General features: G+C 41.1%; 1 protein-coding gene across 1 annotated transcript in view; it reads right to left on the bottom strand.

Moving 5' to 3' along the window:
• Nucleotides 1–923: 923 nt before the first annotated feature.
• LOC122790408 (mannose-specific lectin-like) overlaps nt 924–23,167 on the bottom strand; it is a 230,592-nt gene continuing 208,348 nt past the window's right edge. Inside the window, exon 4 of the mRNA XM_044057926.1 lies at nt 924–1,166. The gene's annotated coding sequence lies outside the window, so the exon portion shown is untranslated. The remainder of the gene's footprint in view (nt 1,167–23,167) is intronic.

Below are 23,167 nucleotides of genomic sequence, written 5' to 3'. Positions count from 1 at the left end.
TTGGACATTGGGCTGGGACCTCAGCACTGTAAAAATCCACTGCCAGTCATTAGCAGGCCAGAGTACTGCTGTGGTGACCCCTAACCAGGAAAAGCCGAAATACGTTAGTATCCCGTTAGATGGATGGATGGCTAGATAGAATAGATAAGGTTTGCAAGTGATGATGCAACATGGAGATACTTGGCTCAGAACTGAGGAGAGGGTGTTAACAGCAAATGAGCAATGATTGTGTCATGAAGTGCCCTTGTAATGGGTTTGTGCAGCAAACCAAGGCATGCAGTTACATAACACTGCAGCAGTGTCTGCAACATGAGATACTAGGGGGATACTGCTCCACTATTACTCACTGGTAAATTAGACCTGCAGAATTGCATCAAATCCTCAAGTATGCACATTAAAAGGTACACAGCTATGGTAGCAACCCTTGAATAGAGGATATAGGATATATAGACCAGTGCATATTTGTGACCTAAGAGGAAAAAAAGAAATATTAATTTATGGAATGAATTTTGGACACAAGGAAAAACATTTTAATGGAAGTAAAATCAACAATGTCCTTTCAAAAGCATGACACATACTTATACCAGTCCAGACTCAGCTGAACAAATAAGAACTTTCCTGAACTGATTATTTTAAGTTTATCATTGTGTGTCAATGTATAACATTTTACAGTTAAATACGTTACAAAGTACAATAAAGAATAACCAACATTTTATTGTCTATCTATTCTTAATGAATATATCAAAAAATGTGTCAGCAACATTTTTTTGTAAACAATCATAATCATTATTTAATGTATATTCAATGTTATCAATATCTAATATACTCTTACAACATAAAACCTAAGTACGTTTCTTAAAATGACATATTTAAGTATCAGCAATGCTTCATATTCTTTGAGTTCTTCATAGAGTCACACACTCTCAATTTTCTGTTTTTTATTAAAAGAAATTTAAGCCTGCAACAAGGTTAAATGTCATTTACAGTGGGCTGTATTTTGTTTCAAACAGGATTAAACATGCACACTAAGGTTCAACAATGATTTATTAGATAAGTGAAAATGCTGCATAGTTGTATTCTTCTTGCTTTTCTGAACTGAGGAGGCTTCAGATAAGGGTGAGGGCCTGTCTTATTAAATATGCATGCCTTTGTATTCATTGTCTAAGCTGCAAGACATAAATAAATAATATTATTACAGTATCTGGTTTTGCTACTCCTGTAACATTGCTGGACAGCTTTCTATGTTTCAAAATACACCAAAATGCTATTTAACTAACATGTTTAAATGTGAATAATAAGAAGCATATTATAATCTGTACAAATTATAGAACAGTATGGCATCTGTGTCTAAATGTTTCTGTTTTTTTTTTGCTTCAGTAGAAGCAAAACCTTGAGCATAAACTTTGCCTGTGTTGTTCATTCAATAAAACCTAATGCTCCTTATAGCATGATTTTATTACCTATTGTCTTTTTTTTCATGTGTTGTGTCTTGTCTTTCTCAGGATTAATTGTATGTGCTGTGTGTTATAGCAAATAACTGCAAATGAGTTCTCTTCAGTAGTAGAATTGGAATGAGGATGTTACTACCAGCAAATCATTAGTTTAAGTACAGTGCAATCAGAAGCAACACTTTTCCTTCTCTAGTACATTAACGTATATCTTGATAATGAGGTTTAAGGTTATAAATACAAAATATACATGGATGTTTGCTTATGGGATATCTGTCCTTCATACCGTATTCTCAATGCCCCATATATATAGAGTGGATATAAAAAGTGTACACACCCCTGTTAAAATGCTAGGGTTTTGTGATATAAAAAAATGAAAACACAATAAATCATTTCAAAACTTTTTCCACCTTCAATGTGACCTATAACTTGTACAATTCATTTGAAAAACAAATCTGTTAGGGGAAAAATATAAAAAATAAAAAAAAAACGTACAATAGGCTGGTTGCACAAGTGTGCACACCCTTACACTAATACTTTGTAGAAGCACCTTTTGATTTAATTATAACACTCAGTCTTCTTAGGTAGGAATCTATCAGCATGGCACATCTTGACATGCCAATATTTGCCCACTCTTCCTTGCAAAAGTGCTCCAAATCTGTCATATTGTGAGGGCATCTCTTGTGCACAGCCCTCTTCAGGTCACCCCACAGACTTTCTATTGGATTTAGGTCTGGGCTCTGTCTGAGCCATTCCAAAACTTTAATTTTCTTCTGATGAAGCCATTCTTTGGTTGATTTGGCTGTATGGTTGTGATCATTGTCATGTTGAAAGGTGAAATATCTCTTCATCTTCAGCTTTCTAGCAGACGCTTGAAGGTTTTGGGCCAAAAGTGACTGATATTTGTAACTGTTTATAATTCCCTCCTCCTTGACTAAAGCCCCAGTTCCAGCTGAAAAAAAGCAACCCCAAAGCATGATACTGCCACCACCATACTTCATGTGGGGATGGTGTTCTTTTGGTGATGTGAAGTGTTGGTTTTGCACCAAACGTACCTTTTAAAATTGTGACCAAAAGGTTCAACCTTGGTCTCATCAGACCACAACACATTTTCCCACATGCTTTTTGGAGACTTGATGTAGTGTTTTGCAAATTTTAGCTGGACATGGATGTTTTTCTGTGTAAGAAAAGGCTTCTGTCTTGCAACCCTTCCCCATAGTCCAGACATATGGAGAATACGGGAGATTGCTGTCACGTGTAGTACACAACCAGTACTTGCCAGAAATTCCTGCAGCTCCTTCAGTGTTGCTGTAGGTCTCTTGGAAGCCTCCCTGACCAGTTTTTGTCTTGTCTTTTCAGCAATTTTGAAGGGATGTCCAGTTCTTTGCAATGTCACAATTGTCCCATGTTCTCTCCACTTTTTGATGACTGTCTTCACTGTGTTTCGTGGTACATCCAATGCTGTAAAAAAAATTTTGTACCCTTCTTCTGACTGATTTCAACAATGAGTTCCCTTTGATGCTTTGTATGCTCTCTGCAAACCATGTTTTTTGCTGTAGCAGACAACTGAGTAAATGTCAGGAAATTCCTACAAGGACAGCTGAACTTTATTTGGGGTTAATCAGAGTCTCTGATAGGTGTGTACCCAAGAAGACTGAATGCTGTAATTAAACCAAAAGGACCTTCAACAAAGTATTAGTTTAAGGGTATGCACACTTATGCAACCAGCTTATTGTACGTTTTTTTTATATTTTTTTCCCTAACAGATTTGTTTTTCAATTGAATTGTACAGGTTATAGGTCACATTGAAGGTGAGAAAAGTTTTTAAATGATATATTGTGGTCTCATTTTTTTACATCATAAAAAAATGGCATTTTAACAGGGGTGTGTACACTTTTTATATCCACTGTATGGTTGTTAATTGCAAAATCTTAATTTTGTCTTTCTTATACAGCTGAAATGATCCAATCTCTTAATCCAAACTGATGATATTCTGACTCATGCGTATTTTACCATTTGATAATGACTTATTTTTATTTCTGCTAACCTTCCCACTTACAAACATTTCTTCCATTAGTACTTTGCGTACTATCAAAAAATCCATCACCAATAATGTGCTATAATTGTGAATCTCTTTTGGTATACATATACTAAATCTCCTCCGATACCACCCCATGACAATAATTTCACTATGTCCTCACACATCTTGTAGTTTTTTTCATCTTCTTCAGTCACAGTTTTTGTTCTTTAGCTCCAAATACTTCATGCAGCCTTGTCAAGACCTTATATAGTATAAGCATATCTTCTTTATTCTTGGAACCTAAATTTGTTTTTTATAAAACTCATATCTTTTATGCATTATATAATGTTAATATGACTTCTTCATTCTAGATTATAAGCACTCAGTTTCCTGAAGCCTATTTTCTAACCCCATTCAATGTTGCCAGGACTTCCTTAGTCCTGTACTATATAATATGTTTTGCAAATGTGATTATAATTTATGCCTTTGCTTTGACCACAGGTCAATGTTTTATGAATTCTACATCATCACAGTAACCCACCAATTTCTTCTTTGCTCACCTGGATTTCATCATTATCCAAGAAGTAATCATATTTAATATTTGTTTTCTTTGAAATACATTACTTCACATATAGTACATTAAATGTTATTGTGTTTCTACAAGCTCAAATATTATTTTATTTAGAAATTCCTCTTGGCCTTATCCATTCTCTTTTCTATCAGTCATCCTTTTCAGTTAACTGCAAGCCAAACATGCATAGAATGTCCCTCATATATAAATTATTAAATAACACAAGATATGATTTCGATCCTCATGGATGTCCGTATCTACGATAAACCACAAAGATTTTATGCTACATTTTATGCTATCCATTTCATCTTTCAACCATGATACCAACCACGATATTATGTTTTCACTATTTAAATATATTATGGTTGTATTCCTTAGCAGCGGTTCATGTTCCATTGAATCAAAAGTTGCCTTGACGTCATGGTATACAGTATCTACAGGCAAGCCAGCATCACGGACTTCATGAGTTTATTTACATTTGTTTACCAGGGTAGAGTGCTGATCAATACTGACCAATTTCAGACTTATCCCAGGTAAAATACAAAACATTTCACTAACAGAAATACAGAAATGTAAGAAATAACAGAATGGTTCAGACTAATTACATAGAAAAATTGTATACACATTCTGGTGAATAAGCAGAGTGCAAAGTGGGTCAATCTTCAGTGAATCTTGAGAGGGGAGAACAAACTCTGACAGGAGATAGGTTAGCAGATATGTCCTGTGCTGAAACAGGAGCATTTGGCTTGGATGATGAAGTGCTTTTTGAGCTGCATTCTGATTTCCTTAATGTAGATGGGGTGAGCGTGCCAAAGAGTAGGTTTCTGAGAAAAAAATCTTGTGCAGTGCCGAGAAGTTTAGTTCCAGAAATAATGAGAGTTGGTGTGCTTGGAATAGTGTCTCAGTTTGTATGAGAAGGTTTTTCATGAAGTCTAGCTGCAAGGGTATTAAATGTGTGGAGATGGAGTAGTTTGTAAAGTTGGAACCTAAAGTAGGTTATATCTTTGTTTCATGGGTAGCTATTTGGCTTTTTTTCTAGGATGAGAGAGGGATGCTCATAGAGAGGTGAGTTTGCAATGAATTGGTAGCTGCTGTTAGAGATGGTCTGTAGTGTGGTAATTTTTTTCCTTGGAGACAGAAGCAAAAATCGGGAACCCATATTCAAGTTGAGAAAGGAGAACTCCTTTGCCTTTGGCTGATCTGGGTGGTTGGGATAGAAAGGGGGAGATCTTTTTGGCCAATAAGAGGATTGAGTTTATTTTGGATCTCACTCTGTATATGTGGAAATGGAAATGTAGTGACTGATCAAGTCACAGTCCTAGGTACTTGAAGGTGGAGGTTATCTCTGTGGAATGGTTGTGTAGGTCAAAGATACTTAAAGGGTCAGGTGCTTGGTGAATCTTCTGTGCAGTTCCAAAAAATCATAGTTTTGGTCTTGTTGAGGTTGAGAAGTAGTTTATGATTAATGAGTCATTGGTGGAGCTCATGTAAGTGTGACTGGAGATGGCACTGAATGATGGTGTGAGAGTGACTGGATCAGTAAATGATATCATCACATAAAGAATAAGCAGGAGATGGAGGAGATCACAAGGAAGTTTTTTTAGTCAATATACAGAAGAGCAGAGGTGCAAGAATGGATCTTTGTTGTACACATTTGATAACAGGTGCAGATTCTAATTGGGAGGATCCTGCTCTAACTCAGAAGTGTCAGCAGTGAAGAAGTTTTTAAATCAGGGAGCAGCATGATGCCAATTTCAATTGGTTTATTTTGGAGAAGATAGTGGTCAATGAGGTCAAATGCCTTTGTCAGGTCTATAAATATGGCACCTGTAAGGAGGCCACCATTAGAGTTTAGCAGGGTGTCATCCGTTATGGACTAAAGTGTTGTCATAGTACTTCATATAGGCCAGAATCCATTTTGTTTGGAGGACAGCAGGTGGTACTGCTGGATATAGAGGGAAAGTTGGGTGCAAACCATTTGTTCAAGGTGTTTACCGAGAATTGGGAGGATGGCTACAGGACAGAAATGAGAAGTTTCTTTTGGGATGGTTTGCTTCGTGAGGGGTTTAATTAGAGCAGTTTTTCAAATCTGTGGCATGATGACAGATTATATATGTGGGTGAGAAGAAAACATAGATGTCTAACATAGATTATATATGTGGGCGAAAGGAAGACATAGTTGTTCTCTGCAGTGATATATGAATCATGGGTTTATATTGTCAGATCCAGGAGAGGTGTCAGGGAAATATTTTCAGGTAGAATAGATACTTCCTTGGGACATACGCATTTGAAGTGGAAGAGGAAAATGAATGGAGGTGGGTTGGGCAATGCATGATCTGTGGGAGGTGTGGAGTTATTTGATGGAATATTGCTAAATTATTTAAAGAAATCTTCTGGAGAAAGTTTTGTTGTACCACAATGAATGATGTTTCTAGACAGGGTATCATGTGGAGGTTTACTTCCTGTAAGTAAGTTAACGTCTTTATAAAGTCTTTGGGGAATGTAAGAATACCATTTGTTATTTTGTTTGGAGATTTCTTGTGTGTCTTCTGATGGACGTCTTGGCTAGGTTATGCAAGATAAAAAGGGGGTGCAATTGTCAGTTGGGGGGATCTGTTTTCATTTTTGCCATGCTTCATCCCTTAGAATTAAAAGATGCTTGGATTCAGTGGATAGACATTCAGTTTTGCTGGGTTTATTAAGGCTGTGGATAAGTGGGAAGAATTTGCCTGGCAGCTGGTGTAAAAAGTCAGTTAGGCTTACAGCTGTTGTATTAGGGACATGTAAGAAGAGTATATAGTTCCAGTCATGGGCTGTGAGAAAGGTTCTAAGTTTGTCTATATTTGTGCTACTCTGGCTTCTGAAGGCTTTTAATGTTGGTGGTATTTTATAGAATAGTTGACAACTGCAAAAGTGACTGGGCAGTGGTTGCTTAGTGTTGGTGGCAGAATGTTTATGTTGGTGATGGAGTTTGGTATGTTTGTAATAATCATGTTGTATCTGAAGTGTTTGGAGGACCTGAGGTTAGGTCTTGTTGGCTGTTTTATGTGATGAAGAATACATAGGTCTGCTAGGAAAATATTCATGTCAAATGAAAGAGGGCCAAGATAATTAAGAGTGAAGTCACCTAGAATGACTATGTTATTATTTTTGGCACAGTTATTAAGGATGTTAGTGATGAGTGATTTGAATTTAGCTAGGGAAGCGAGGGGTGTGGGGTGGTGCAGAGACTTTAGTGATCAATACTGGTTTGCCTTTGTGAGATGGAAATTTTCAGAGAATCCAGTTAGAACTGACATCTGAGGAGGTGTTTCCTTGGGCAATGACTTTTGGCTTTAGGTTATTTCTGTACAAAATTAGAGAGCCTCCACCTCATCATTTGCCTGGTCTGGTTTCACTGACATACTTGTAGGAGGTTAGAAAGTGTTGGAAGTTGGGGATGTCTTTTTTGACCCAAGATTCTGTGATTGGTGGAATGTATGAAATGTGGGAAATAAAAGCAGTTATGTGGTCTAGCTTGTTTCTGATGCTCTGTGCATTGAGGAGGCACAGGCTAGTGCAGGAAGGGAGTAGTTTAGATGATGAGGAACTGGAGTTGTTGGGCCTGTGGTGGGTTCAATATTACCCTAAAGAAGAAAAATAAAGATTATGGAGGATAGTCTGAATGGGGTCTTTTGTATTTTTAGGCAGAGACATAAAAATGTTTGAGTCTTGGTAATCATAAAGAAGAGTGATACTGGTGGGATGAGCTAGAAAACAGGATTGTTCTGATTACTGAGGGATTGTAATGGTGTTTTGTTGGTGAGGAAGTTATGGAAGTAGGGGTAATGCATATTGACATGATAGGTTGTGCAAGTGCTTTATGAAGACATTTTTCATTGGTAGTAGGGGGTGAGGATATTACTGGCTAGATGTGTTCTGTTTGTACAGGAAAGTTCTAAGTGGCAGTTAAGACTTTGAGTAATATAGTAGTAGTTAGATAAGAGGGTTATGTGGTTTTATGCTGATATCTTTTTAAGAGGTGTGTCTTGAGGGTCTGACAGTGGGTATAGAACAGAGTCCATATAATGGGTGGTTTGGTTGTGCCTGGGGAATCGAGTGTGGCAGGAGATCGAAGCGGGATACAATTTCCACTGGACTGGAAGTTAATCAGTCAAGACCTGTGTATAGCAGTGAGCTCAAAAAGGGGAAGGTACAAATACATGAGCTGTCCAGAAAGGAGAGCTTGGAGAAAACAGGCAATGCTAATAACTGCATGACAAGAAAGCAGTGTATGTTACTGCACAACTTTAATAAGGTAGGCGGTGTCACCCTAAAGGGAATGTACCTATTAGGATAAGGTTGTTTTGAAAGGAAGAGACAAGCAAAGAACAGCCATAGAGATACCATCTGCCTTAACATAGGTATAAAAAGAAACAGAACTGTAAGACACTAAGCTCAAGTGGCAGGATAAGTGGGAAATGTACCTTAAGGTTTTCTCTCTTCAGTTGATTTTCTTTTGTAAAGGTGCCTGTGGGAAGTCTTTCAGTAGAATCCACTGCACAGATGATGTTAGTTTACAGTGTGAGAAGAAAAGACCCAGGTAGCTTGACAAAGTGAAATACCTTATGGTTTTCCTTTTTGCTTGCCTTTCCTCTGCTGAGGTGCCTGTGTGCAGTATTTGGGTAAATCCACTGCACAGATGATGTTGGTTTACAGTGAGAGTACAAACCCAGGTAGCTTAAAAAAGAAGTGATATACTTTAAGATTTTCCATTCTCTTTGCTGCCTATGTGAAGTGTTTGGGTAGAATCTACTGTGCACATGATGTTGGTTTGCAGTGCGAGAACAGACCCAGGCAGCTTGACAAAGAAGTGAAATATTAGGGTTTTCTCTTTCTGCTTGCTTTTTCTTTGTTAAGGTGCCTTTGGGAAGTGTTTCAGTAGAATCTACTGCACAGATGAGGTTGATTTACATTGTGAGGACAGACCCATGTAGCTTGAAAAAGATGCAAAATACCCTACGTTTTTTTCTCTTTTTGCTTGCTTTTCCTTTACTAATGTGCCTGTGTGAAGTGTTTGGGTAGAATCCACTGCACAAATGATGTTTGTTTACAGTGTGAGGACAGACCCACATAGCTTGACAAAGATGTGAAAGACTATAACTGTAGATAGGGAGGAATGACTATGGTTGACTTGATGGGTTGAAAGAGAGTTTATAGACTATATTCACCATTCTGTGTGTTGCTACTGAAACACAGTTTGTAAACTGTGTACATCTTTCTTAATGAACAGCCCATAAAACTACTCTGTTACATACTGGTCTGTAATATGAACTTACTGCACTTCCCTCTTTAAACTCTGTATTTGTCTTTTCTGTTTACTGGGAACTCACCCAGATCTCAAAGTTTTATTCGTTAGTGGCTGTATACTTTATGCTATTTCATTTGTACATGGCCTATTCCATTTACAATTTAAGGAATAAGACATGACAGATATGCTGTCTTGCATAATGCCAACATATCAAATCTATTTTATATTATCGAACCATTCATTCATTGGAATTGCTATTCATCAACCCCCCCCCCACTAATTACATATATCAACTCTGCGATCGCACTACAGTGGGAAGGACAAATTTCCCAATCCCTACTGTAATGCAATCTCATTAAGAACAGTTCAACGAATAGCATGTTGAACAAAATGCCATTCGAAATGCCATCTGATGAACTATTCTTTTCATGATATAATAGGGACCCCAACATATCTCAGATGTGCTGTGAGGAAAGAGGCAAAGCAGAGTACTTTGTACACTTACTGTGTGTTGATATTCTACAATATATGTTCATAGATTCATAGGTAGGTACTAGGCTATTGGCCCTAGGGCCTATAAAAGCCTAGCCAAAAAGGTACCCTGGCTTTCGCCACCCAAGAAAATCATTTTCCTGTGCCACTGTCAAGGAGAGCCACAGAAGTGATCCCCGGGGTGAATTTCCTATTTCCCACCCAGTCATCAAGATTTTTCTTGAAGAGTGCTAATGAGGAGCTTTGTTTTATATAGATAGGTAGTTTGTTCCAGAGTATGGGAAGTCTCTGGGACAGGATTCTATCCCTATAGCATGTTCTGTTTATTGTGGTGACAAGGTGTAGGTCCCTAGAGCATGTAGCTCAGAGGGTTTGGGATTTCTTTAAGTGGAGCATGTCCATCTGCTCGGGGTCTGACATAGCTTTGTATGTTAGGCAGAGATTGCCTCTGAGTAGGCGATATGCGACGGAATAAAGCTGGAGTTTTTTGAGACGGTCTGCCAGTAATCCTCTTTGTGAGATATTTCTGTGGCCTTTCCAGTTGTTGCAGATGTCTCGTGAGGTACATACCAAAAGGGGCACTGTACTCTGTAGTGGGTATAATGAGTGAAGAATAGAGGGGAACAATGGCCTCTTTTTTCCTGGCTGAGAAACCTTTTGTAATGAAGTGTGCCACATAGAAGGATTTCCTGACTACTGTGGCGATGTGATTATCAAAGGAGAGACTACTGTCCATCTGTGTCCCAAGGTCTCTTATCACACTTTCACTGTTAAGTAGACTACCACCTATGTGGTAGTTCATGGGTACAGAGTTTTAGCAAAGGGAATGACAATGCACTTTTTGGCATTGAGCTTGAGGCCATGGCTTTGACACTAGGCATCTGTCTCGGTTAGGCCCTTTTGTAGGATGTCCACATCATTAGGAGTTTCGATTATGGCTCCTAGTTTGCAGTCATCTGCAAACTTCATTAGCCAAAGACCTTCTGTGTTAGCCTGTACTTCAGAGAAGTAGACACCAAACAGGGAGAGGACCCAGGACTGAACCCTGTGGTACTCCACTTCTCACTGGTCTGAAGTCTGATTTGGAGTCTGCTACTTTCACAGTGTGGGTTCTGTCAGTGTGAGCCAGTTGGCAACTCATCTTGTGACATAGGGATTTATACCTAGTTTAGTAAGTTTATCTATAATTCCAGAGTGGGGGATGGTGTCAAACGCCTTGACGAGATCTAGATAGGCTGTGTGAACCACCTTACCCTCGTCTACGGCTTTGGTGACTGCTTCAATGAAGTCTATCAGGTTTAGGGGACATGATCTGCCTTTTACAAACTCAAACTGGGTGGGGTCCAGAGTTTGGAGATTACCAATGTCTTTGTTTATAAGTTCCATGATGATACATTCCATGACCTTGCAGAGCAGGCTCATCAGGCTAATGGGGCGGTAGTTCCCAGGGTCCATGGTGGCTCCCCTTTTGTGGAGTGGGATAACCGTCACTGTGCGCCATTCATTGGGCACAAAGCCTGAGGTGAGGCTATGATTGAACATGGTACTTAGGTGGGGTGCCAGTTTGTTCTGTAGTTCATGTAGAATGCAGCCTGGCATGCTGCCAGGTCCCATGGATGCTGTGTTCTTGGCTTTGGAGAGTGTGTTTTTTACCTGTGCAGCCATGATTACAGGAACTTTTCATTCTTCCAGTATAGAGATGGGCCCTTTAGGGGGAGAGAGGGGGGTAAAGTTAGCACTGAAACTATCTGCCAGGATGTTGGCAATATCAGTTGGTTCTGTATATTTAGTGCCATTGTGTTGTAATGCAGAGCAGATCTGAGTGTTGCCATTGAGATTCTTGACATAGCTATATAATGCTTTGTGGTTGTCTTTAGAATCAGTGGCAATTTTGTTTTCGTAACTAGCTTTGCAGGATTTTATGAGGGATCTCAGCTTCTTACTGAGGCTGACCAGGGAGTTCCTCCAATCATTGGATTTTACTCTTTTTTGCAACAGTTACTTTCTTCTGTTGTAGAGTTTGTTTATGGCAGGGGACCACCAGATTGGCTTTATTTTTTTTGGAGGATAGGATCTTGGTTCTGTTAGGGATAGCATGATCCATGCTCTCGTGTAAGTGCTTATAAAGTGCATTTGTGTAGGATTCAGCAGTCGTACCTCTATTGTCCGTCTGCATGGGTGTCGTGAAGTTTGCCACTTCTGTCTTAAGAACTGTGAAGTTGGCTTTGGGGACATTTTTTACAGTGGGTTCCCTAATGGAGGGTGGGGCTGGGATGTGTAGGGTGATTAACTTGTGATCGGATCTGACCAACAAGGAATAGATCTCTAGTGTGGAAAAAATGGTTGCCCATGTTGGTAATAATCAGGTCTAGGATATTGCTGCCCCTGATGGGGGTATGGATAAGCTGATCCAAGGCATTGGAATTTATGAATTTCAGAAAACGTTGAGCAAAAGAGTTGGTACACGAGTAGTTTTCCCAGTTAATGGTGGGGTAGTTAAAATCACCCATTATTAGGGAGTTGGGTTGTACCCTAATATTTACCAGTGTGTCAAGAAATGAGGAGTGGGAATCCGGGGGCATGGTGGGGGATCTGTAGCAGGCTACAATTTGGATTGTGTTCTTGCCCAGAGTTAGTTGCACTTGGATAATCTCTGATGCATTATGCTGAGCAACTAGCCTGGATGTGTGGATATCCTTAATGAATATGGACACGCCTCTGCCTTTAGTGTTTTGGTCCAGGTTAGGTGGCCAAAAGGTGTGGTATGAATTATAGCCTTGTAATGCAGGGGTACTCTCTGGAGCCTTGATGTCGATGTTCTCTATTTTAAGGAGAGCCTCGAGTGAGTGCATTTTGAGGTTTAGACTTCTAGCACTGAGCAGTATTACCCTCAGATTTTGCTTGTTTGTACCTGTTATGGTGGTGAATTTGTCATTTGAACCTTGCCTAAAAAATGCACTATAGGAGTGACAAGAGCCTTAGCCAGTATCTGGAATCCCAAGAGTGACAGGTTCAGGCCATCTCTGGCAAAGCATCATGGTCTGTCGATCATGTCATCCCAGGCAGACAGATACTGGATCCCCTTAGAATGACACCAGAAGCTTAGCCAATTGTTGAAGTCAATCATTTTGTCCTTGTACTGTGGTATCATTCTGGGTGATGGCAGGATGCTACTCAGGGCTAGGGTCATACCTGCCTGGGCTACAAGATCGGAGAGCTCTTCCATGTCTCTTTTCATGTAGTCCAGGGAGGTACGTCTCAGATCATTCACACCAACATGGACAATGTAACTTTCTCCTTGTTTAGCCTGGTGAGTGGAACATCAGTGTGCCTGACTATAGAGTCACCCATGACTAGAGTGTTGGGTACATTGTTATGCCTTATAGGTTGTGGTTGAGTGGCATACTGAGTTTGTGGGCTATGTGTCAGTTGGGTTGTGTTGGGGGGTGGAGGTTGCATGTGTTTCTGCTTTGGAAGGCTCTGTTGCTTGGGCAGATTTTTATTGAGAGCCTCCGCAAATGTAGGTGTGTGTGTTGTGTTTCTATGTTTGTGTTTTGGTGGTGTAGGTTTTGAGGGACTATGTGATGAGTGTGGTGTGGTGCAAGTGATTACCTTCTTAGGTTCATAGGTTCATAGGTTAGTACTAAGCTAACTGCCTTTGCAAGCCATTGTAAGCCTAGCCAATTATTCCTTGTGAGACTCAAACCCTGCACCTTGTGTTTGTAAGGCAAACATCTTAACCATTAGGCCACCCTCCCAACCCTCTTGACTGTCTACTCCAGTCTTGGGTGAAGAGAGCTTTGCTTCCAGTTTGGCTGTATAAGTGCATCTCTCACAGGTTGTAGTGTGGGTCTATATCAGTCCGTCGAAAAGGCTGAATATCAAATACCAGATGTTTGAACTGTAATGTTCGAACACTGGTAATTGCAAAGCTGTGGATCACCGAATTCTTTCCCAGGGAAAGAATTCTGTGGGCCGTTTCTGTGGCTTCGCGAATATCAGGACTGTGGTGGGAAGTTACATGTCAGGTTCAGGTAAGTGTGCGATTGTGTGGACATTAGGGTTAGGAGAGTTGCAATCTGGGGGAGGTGCCATGGAGGTGACGGTGACAGACTGCACAGAAGTGGGTACCAGTGTTGGCATGGCCAGTCTTGGGAAATCAGGATTGCCCATGGTCTTTCCTCCCTTATCTTGAGTAATACCCTTGTAAGATGAGGTAGAGGGGGGACTGCACAGATTGAGAGGTTTGCCCACTGGAAGGATAGGGCATCCACTTTCCAGGCCTTGCTGTGTGGTTCCCTGGTGCAGAATTTGCTGAGCTGGTGGTTGGAGGGGGAGGCAAATAGGTCCACCTTCAGGGTACCCCATTTCTGGGTCACAAGGCTGAAGGTGTTGTGGTTTAATTGCCACTCATGTGGGTCTAGGAGATTTCTGCTTAAGTTGTCTGCCAGAGAGTTTTAGCTGCCTGGCAGGAATAGAGCTTGCAGGTGAATATGCATGGCTGAGGCCGTGTTCCAGAGGGTCATGGCTAGCCTGCAGAGTGGGTAAGAGTGGGTTCTCCCCTTTTTGTTGATGTACCACATCACTGTGGTGTTGTCAGTTTTAATTAGTAGAGGTCCCAGAGAGAGTAGGGATCTGAAAGCTGTCAGAGCATGCTGAACTGCTAGCATCTCTGTTTGGTTGATGTGCAGATGAATTTGATTTGGGCTCCAGTGGCCCTGAATGCACGTGCTGTCCAGATGTGCACCCTAGGCATAGTCTGATGTGTCTGTGGTAGGGTCTGGGTGGCGTGGGGTTGTGCAAAGGGAAGCCCCTTGTTGTGGTTGCATGTTGCTGCCCACCAAAGGAACTCTTTCCTTAGACAAGGTATCATAGATATGATAGTTTCCAGGTCCTGAGAATGTTGGCACCAAAGACTTTTTAAGTACCATTGAAGTTTTCTCATATGCAGTCTGGCATATGGAATTAGTAGAATGCAGGAGGCCATGAACCCTAGAGCTTGCAGGACGTTACTTGCAGATACCTGGGTTCTGGTGGCCATTTGAGAGAAGTAGCCTGTCAGATAGGCTTGTTTTTCTGGAGTAATCAATGCCATCTGGGATGCTGTGTCCAAGCTTGCTCCCAGGAATACAATTTTTGACTGGGGACTAGTTTGGATTTCTTTTCATTGATAATGTACCCCAGGGAGGTTAGAAAGTCGTTTACAAATGTCAGGTGCTGCAACAGCTTTTCCTGACTGTCTGCCTGAATCAGGCAATCATCCACTAGGGGTAAATTTGAATATTTCTTTGTCTACAATAGGCAATGGTTAGAGCTAGGCATTTTGTGAAAACTCTGGGAGCAGTGGATAAGCCAAAGAGAAGTGCAGAGAACTGATAATGCATGGATCCTGCCCTGAAATGTAGATATTTCCTGCAGGAGTCCCTGACTGGGATGTGCAGATAGGCCTCCTTTAAGTCTAGGGTGGCTAACCAGGCATCTTTAGACAGCATAGGGAGATGTTCCTGTAGGGTGAGCATTTTGAATTTTGATACCACCAGGAAAGTGTTTTGAATGGATAGATCTAGGATTGGGTGCCAGGTGCCCTTTTTTATGGGTACCAGGAAAAATCTGGAATAAAAACCTTGGCCCACCTGTTCTTCAGGAACAGGCTGAATTGCCCTTATGGAAAGCAGGGACTGAACTTGGTTTTGTGCTTCTGCCCACTGGTTTGGAGGAAGGTCTGGGAACCCTCTTAGGGTTGACAGCATGTGGAAATAAAATTTGTACCCCTGGGATATTATGTTGAGGACCCATAGATCGTTGGTGATGGAGGTCCAGTTTTTTGCATGGTGGGCAAGTTTTTCCTCCTAGGGGCATGAGCAATTGGGCAGAGGTGAGGGGAGGAGTTGAGAAGTCATTGTGAATTCTTTCCATGAGGGGGTGGCTTAGCACTCTCTGTTTTAGAAGTGGAGGTACTCCATTGCTTAGCTCTCTGCATACCCTGAGACTGTAGTCTAGGGGGGTCTGTTTCCTCTTGGTCTAGTTTGAGGTGGCCTTGAGGGGACTGGGAAGGACCAATGTTTTGAGGGGCAATACCTACTGAATCTTGGAGGCTGCACTTGCAAAAAATCTTTGACTATCTGCATAGACTTAGCTTTTTCTTCCATCTTTTTTAAAACCTCTTCTTCTTTGGTGCCAAACAGATTGTCCTTGTTCAGAGGTGTGTCCAATATTTTGATTTGACATGGTCTGGTAAGGCCTGTTCCTTAAGCCAGGCATGCCTTCAAAATACAGAAACTGTGACTGCTGCCCTGCAAGATTCGTCTAGGGCATCAAACCTACATTGCAGTGTATGCTTGCTGACTTGGATTACAGAATGCATAAGCTCCTGTAATTCTTTATTTTCTGCACAGTCAGGGAAGGTAAATAATTTTTGCTTAATAAGTTCCATAGTATGTTGCTGGTATTTCAGCATGTGGAACTGACAATGTAATGCTCTAATGGCAAGAGTTGCAGAGGTGTATACTTTTTTTACCCCATCTGTCTAAAGCTCAGGAATCCCTGTCTGAGGGGATGGGATTCTTAGCTGTAGTTGCTTTTATTCCTTTAGGTCCTTGGCAGATGACCTCTGGATCAGCAGTAGGATCTTTGAAAATACATTTCTGTGAGTCAGGGACTCTGCAGTACCTGTCAGGTTTCCTGGGAGCAAGGGGTAAAGTATCAGGAGTTAGACTGGATTCCATAAAGACATCATCCACAACATCCAGAACAGGAGGGATAGCTAAGGGTCTGTGCTGTGGTAAATCTAAAAATTCCCTGAGTCTCTTTTTGGGCTGAGGATAATCCTGGCATTCCCAATGGAAATGCTCTCTCAAAGTATGTAGGGTTTCACCAAAAGAAAAATCCTCTGGAGAGAAGGCAGAAGGAATGGATTCCTCTGCATCTGAATCCTCATAGGCAGATAAGGGCATGTCTTCATAATCAGAAACCTCAGATTCATCGGACTCTTGGTCAGATAAAGCTGCTGGGGACAAGTCTCTTTTGGTTTACTATTGAAATGTCGAATGGCGCTACGTCGACTGTACTATAGTCAAACACGGAAGTTCGAAAATAGTAATATCAAAAAAACAATCTAGGAATGGTTTTAACATGGGTCGAGGTAGGTGTTCAGTATTATTCAGAACTACAAACATCTCCCCTACCTCGACCCATGTTAAAACACAGTCCTAGATTTTTTTTTGTCGTCGACATTACTATTTTCGAACTTCCGTGTTCGGCTATAGTACAGTCGATGTAGTGCCGTTCGACATTTCAATAGTAAACCGTCTCTTTTTCTTTTATCAGGGGAAGCTGGCTTTCCCTAGTCAGCATAATAAGGTCTTCCTCCATTTTAAGCATCTGTGACTGTGGCAAGGAAGCAGCCACTTGAGTTAGGGTCATCATTTTTTTAGGCGTAGCTTGTACTCTTGGCTTTAGAAGTCAGTAGTTTTAGAAAGAACCGAAGACATGAAAGAAGTCATTGGTTTGTGTTGAATATCAGTAGTGCGAAGAACTTCCTCTGAAGCCAGTGCCTGCACAGTGGCTCTGGACCCATCCAAGGTAGAGACATCCGCAGGTTCCATAGTTAAAGAAGAGTCTCACGGCATACCAGACTCTGAATGGGTCTCGGTAGCAGCCTGCGAATCCATCGAAGCAGGCATCAGGGGCTGCGAAAGCGCCTCACTGAGTACCAGCAAACTGGCGACTAGCTTAACGGAAGTGTGGTCGGCAGTTTTGGACCTGTGCGATCTGTCTCTGTCTTTATCCTTACATTTTTTCAGAAGATCAGTAGTCGGAATGCTTACTGAAGCCATTTCGGAATATGGAGATAGATAATTAAACTATTTAGCTACAATAAGGGCCCAATGATGAATAGTTTGGACATTGAACAAAGCACAAACTGGCAGCAAGGTATGTCGTGGTCTGGGCCTAAACAGGTGATGCAGTAAGAATGGAAATCTTGGTGTGGTGTTTGCTTTCCACAGGTGAGACAATTAAGTTTTTCTGACATCAGTTAGAGCAAGAAAAAAGGATCCCCAATGGGGTACTTAGCTTTAGAAGACTTCCACTTCAATTTTGGAAACAGAAACTCAGGTAGTGACCGAGTAGCACTCATGCAAACTGCATCTGCTTTGGGCTCCTTGGCAAGAAAGACTGATGTAATGGCATTAGCTGCTTGTTTTTATACTACTGACAACCTGACATCAGTCCTGAAGCAACAGCACCAGACACAGAAATACTAAGCCTCTGGTATTTGGGCCAACTGCGGGCTACCCCTGGCAAGATAACCCAAGTGCGATGACTGCAACAGTGAAACATCAAGAACATTTGAAAATATTACTTGTAATGCCATTATAAAATGTAGGGGAAATCATATGCATCTGTAATCATACATGCATATGAATGATCTGTTAACAGATTTTAATAATATATATAAATGTGACATAAGTTTATTAAAATAATAATCTGTAACTCTATAAATCATGTACTGGGTATAGGAAGATGTTTTTGTTAATGGATTTATAAATAATGAAATTAAAATTACAATTATTATAAATAACCCTCTCCTCTTACCTCCCAACACTCAGACTTGTGAAAGACGCACTTATATATCCAAATTGCAAGCCACACACTCTCCAGCCAAGACTGGAATAGCTGGTCAAGATTAGAAGGTCAACACTTGCACCACACCACATGGAACACATAGCCCTCCAGAACACACACCAGCACTGCCTTCACATAAAAACACAAACCACTCAGCCACCTTCGCGTAGGCGCTCAATAAAAATCTACCCTACCCAAACAGCAGAGACCTCCAAGGCAGAAATGCACTCACCACCACAACACAACACTAATCATGAGACACAAAACTCTCCTAAACAGTGTGCCAATCAACCAAAGCCCCTAAGGCAAAACAGCATGCCCAGCACCTTAGACATAGGTGACTTGATAGTGAGGCACACTGATGTCCCATTCATTAGGTTGAATAAGGAGAAAGTAACAGCCAGCTGCCTGTCAGGTGCCAGGGTCTGCCACATAATGTACGCACTCAGTTCCCTCAACAACAGGTACAAATATGACTGTCATTGTACATGTGGGTGTGAATGACTTGAGGCATACCTCCCTGGACTACATGAAAACAGACATGGAGGAGCTATCGGATTATGTAGCCCAGACTGGTATGACCCTAGCCCCAAGAAGCATCCTAACATTACCCAAAATAATACCACAGTACAAGCAGAAAATGACTGATTTCAATAACTGGCTGTTTCTTGTGTCATTCTAAGGGGATCCAGTATCTGTCTGCCTGGGATGACATGATTGACAGACCTTGATGCTTTGCCAAACATGGCCTGCTTCTGTCACCCCTGGGCTTCCCGATACTGGCCAAGGCTCTTGCCACCCCTATAGTGCTTTTTTAGGTGGTGTTCCAAAGACCAAATTGCCACCATAACATCTACAAACAAATGCAATCTGAGGGTCATGCTGCTCAATGCTAGAAGTCTAAATCTCAAAATACACTCATTCAAAGCACTCCTTAAAATGGAGAACATTGATATTTGTGCTGTAACAGGTTCAAGGCAGCAGAAAGCACCCCTGCACTATCAGGCTATAACCCATTCCACACCTTTCAGCCCAGGAACTTGGACCGAAGCTCCAAAGGTGGTGGTGTTTACATATTCATAAAGGATGTGCACACCTGCAGACTGGAAGCCCAACATAATGCATCAGAGATACTTCAGGTGCAGCTAACATCGGGTAAGACAGACATTCAGATCATAGCCTGCTGTAGGCCCCCAACCATGTCCCAAGACTCACACTCCACATTCCTAAGCACCCTGGAGAATATTAGGTCCTACCTAACACTCTCATACTAGGCGACTTTAACTACCCCTCCATTAACTGGAAAGACTGCTCATGTACCAATACACTTGCTCAACACTTCCTGGAATTCATTAATTCCAATGCCCTGGACCAGCTCATTCTTACCCCCACTAGAGGTAGCAACAGCCTTGACCTGGTCATTACTAACATGTGCAACCATTGCTCTACACCAATAGTCAACTCCTCTCTGGTTTGATCTGACCACAAACTAATCATCTTGGAAATCCACATCTCTCCCATCCCCCCACCTCCGCAAAGGTAACCACCATGAAAATATTCTCCAAAGCTAACTTTGGGCTACTAAAAACAGAGGTGGCTAACTTCATGGCACCCATGCAAATGGAGAATAGTTGCATGACCACCAAATCATACAACAGTGCACTGTACGGACATGTACACAAATGCATGCATCTTGCCATACCCAATAAAACCAAGACGGTCCCCTCCAAAAAAGGAAGCCAATCTGGTGGTCCACTGCCATAAATAAACTCTACAACAGAAGGAGGAAACTGATGTGGAAGAAGGTGAAGTCCCAAGACTGGAAATACTCCCTTATCAGCCTCAACAAAAAGTTGAGATCCCTCATCAAATCCTCTAAAGCTAGCTACGAAAACAGAATGGCATCAGATAGTAAAGGCAACCACAAGACCTTCTATAGTTATGTAAAGAATCTCCACGGCAATACCCAGATTTGCTCTGAGCTACTGCACAATGGTACCTCCTATACCAAGACAACAGATATTGATTTTATATACTGGCCGACAGATTCAGTGCCAACTTTACACTTCTTTCCCCCCCAAAGGACCAATCACAATACCAGTAGATTGCCAGGCACCCAGTATTACTGCTGTCCAAGTTAAAACAGCACTGTCCAAGGCCAAGAATACAGATACTATGGAACCTGACAATATCCATGGCTGTGTTCTACATGAACTACAGAGTGAACTGGCACCTTACCTGTGTGCCCTGTTCAATCACAGCCTAACCTCAAGCTTTGTTCCTACTGAATGGCACATTGCTATAATCATCCCTCTCCACAAAGGAGGAATGACTACAGACCCTGGGAACTATCACCCCATTAGCCTGACAAGTCTGATATGCAAAGCTATGGAACGCATCATCATGGACCTAATAAACACAGATATAGGGAATCTCCAAACTCTGGATCCCATACACTTTGGTTTTGTGAAGGGTAGATCATGCTTGCTCAACTTGGTCGACTTCCTTGAGTCAGTCACCAGAGCTATGGATGAAGGCAGGGTGGTTCATACAGCCTACCTTGATCTGGCCAAGGCCTATGATACCATTCCCCACTCAGGAATCATAGAAAAACTCACTAAGCTAGGCATCAAGCCCTATATCATCAGGTGGGTTGCAATCTGGCTCACAGATAGAACACACAGTGTGAAAGTAGCTGACTCCAAGTCAGACTGCCAACCAGTCATGAGTGGAGTCCCACATGGATTGGTCCTGGGTTCTCTCCTGTTTGGTATTTACTTCTCAGAAGTCCAGGCCAAGACAAAAGGACTCTGGCTGACAAAGTTCACAGATGATTGCAAGTTGGGAGCCATTATTAACTCCCCAAGTGATGCTGACATCCTACAGAAAGGCATCACTGAGACCAACGACTGGTGTCAGAACCATGGCCAAAAGCTCAATGCCAAAACATGTGTCTTCATCCCCTTTGGGAAAAACCCAGTTCCCATGAATGACCACATTGATGGTAAGCCACTGAACACAGAAGGCATTATAAGAGATCTGGGAACACAGGTTGACAGCAACCTCTCTTTTGACCACCACATTGGCACTGTGGTCAGAAAGTCCTTCTATGTGGCACATCTCATTACTAAGGGTTTTGCATCCAGGAAGAAAGAGGTCATTGTCTCCATCTACTCTTCCTTCATTAGTTCAGTCATCGAGTACAATGTCCCATTTGGCATGTACCTCACTAGACACCTGCAGCAACTGGAGAGGCCACAAAAGTACCTCACAAAGAAGATCCTTGGCCTTAAAGCACGTGTCCTAAATGGACAGACTAAAAAAACTCCAACTATTCTCTGTCTCATATCACCTACTTAAGGCAATCTCTGCTTGACTTATAAAGCCATGTCTGACCCAGCTCTGTTAGAAATGCTACATCTAAAGAAATCCCAATCCTTCCACACCACATGCTCCAGATACCTCAAACTCATTACCAGAATCAACAGCACATGCTGGAGGGACAGGTTCATAACCCATACATGTCAAACAGAACACTTCACTGGCCCTCTTCAAAAGAAATTTTGATGAGTGGATGGGAAATAGAAAAATCACCCCGGGGATCACTCCAGTGGGTTTACTTGACAGAGGCACTGTGAACTAAGTTCGGGTGGCAAGATGCCAGGGTAATCCTATGGGATAGACTTGTAAAGGCTCCAGGATTATTAGCCTAGTACACACCTATTAACCTATACAATTACAATTACACATTTGAAGTGTATTACCATTGCATAAAATGACTTAATAGTTAGATTACATGAAGCCAGTTTTGTGTAGACTATAGAAATTTTACTAAAATGTTTGCTTAACATGGTTGTTTGCTCAAAACTATTTCTACCTTCACGTACAACATGGTTGAAATCTGAGATACCACACCCTAGTTAGAGTGGAGGTTAAGGGATGGGGTTACTGTGCTGAGTGAATAAGAAAACTTTACTGAGAAATTTTATTTTAATTCAACAATACATATCAAATCAGACACATTTGTGCAGAAAAGGATATTAAAACAATCTCACGGTGGCAAAATTAAAGAAATACACAATAGACGGAACTGGTATTAAGTGCTTCCATCCTTTAATGATGTGAAGAACTTCATCAGAATACACTAACAGGGAAAAGATACTGTAGAAAAAAATGGTAATATACTTAGAAGATGTGCAACCAAAGAAAAGAAAATTCAGTCTTCCATGAATTGCTACATTTCTGCGTTTGTGAACTAGTTATATCGGAACACAGTGTTAAATGTATTTTGAAAACACAATTCCACACTAATTTCATACTTATTTTTCTCTTGCATAATAGGTAATGTTGGCAGAGTTTTTTACAAATTCAAATAGCTATGCATATGTAAGAAAAAGAGAAAAAAAGAAGAGTTATTGCTTAAACAGAAATGCAGACATATATACAGGTAAACAAGAACTGTCGTCTCCCTTTTAATTGCAGTTGTGGAAGAAATAAAGTATAATCACCAGCAACAACAGTGAAGGGTAGACATACTTGTTGAATCTTCTATAAGTATAACTGAAGTCCAAGATAATTCTGTCTTGCTAGTTTGTAATATGTATGAGATGCATAAAAAAGGTTTTCAAATCATTAAATTACTGTAAAAATAAGAGAAATATAGGAGTATACTACTGCTGTACACTTTTTACAACTCTTTTCTGTACTGGTGATAAAAATAT

This window comes from Protopterus annectens, chromosome 16.part0 (genome assembly GCF_019279795.1).
Source record: "Protopterus annectens isolate FY-2018-M chromosome 16.part0, PAN1.0, whole genome shotgun sequence".
Taxonomy (NCBI): domain Eukaryota; kingdom Metazoa; phylum Chordata; order Ceratodontiformes; family Protopteridae; genus Protopterus; species Protopterus annectens.
This window is presented reverse-complemented; position numbering and strand designations above follow the sequence as displayed.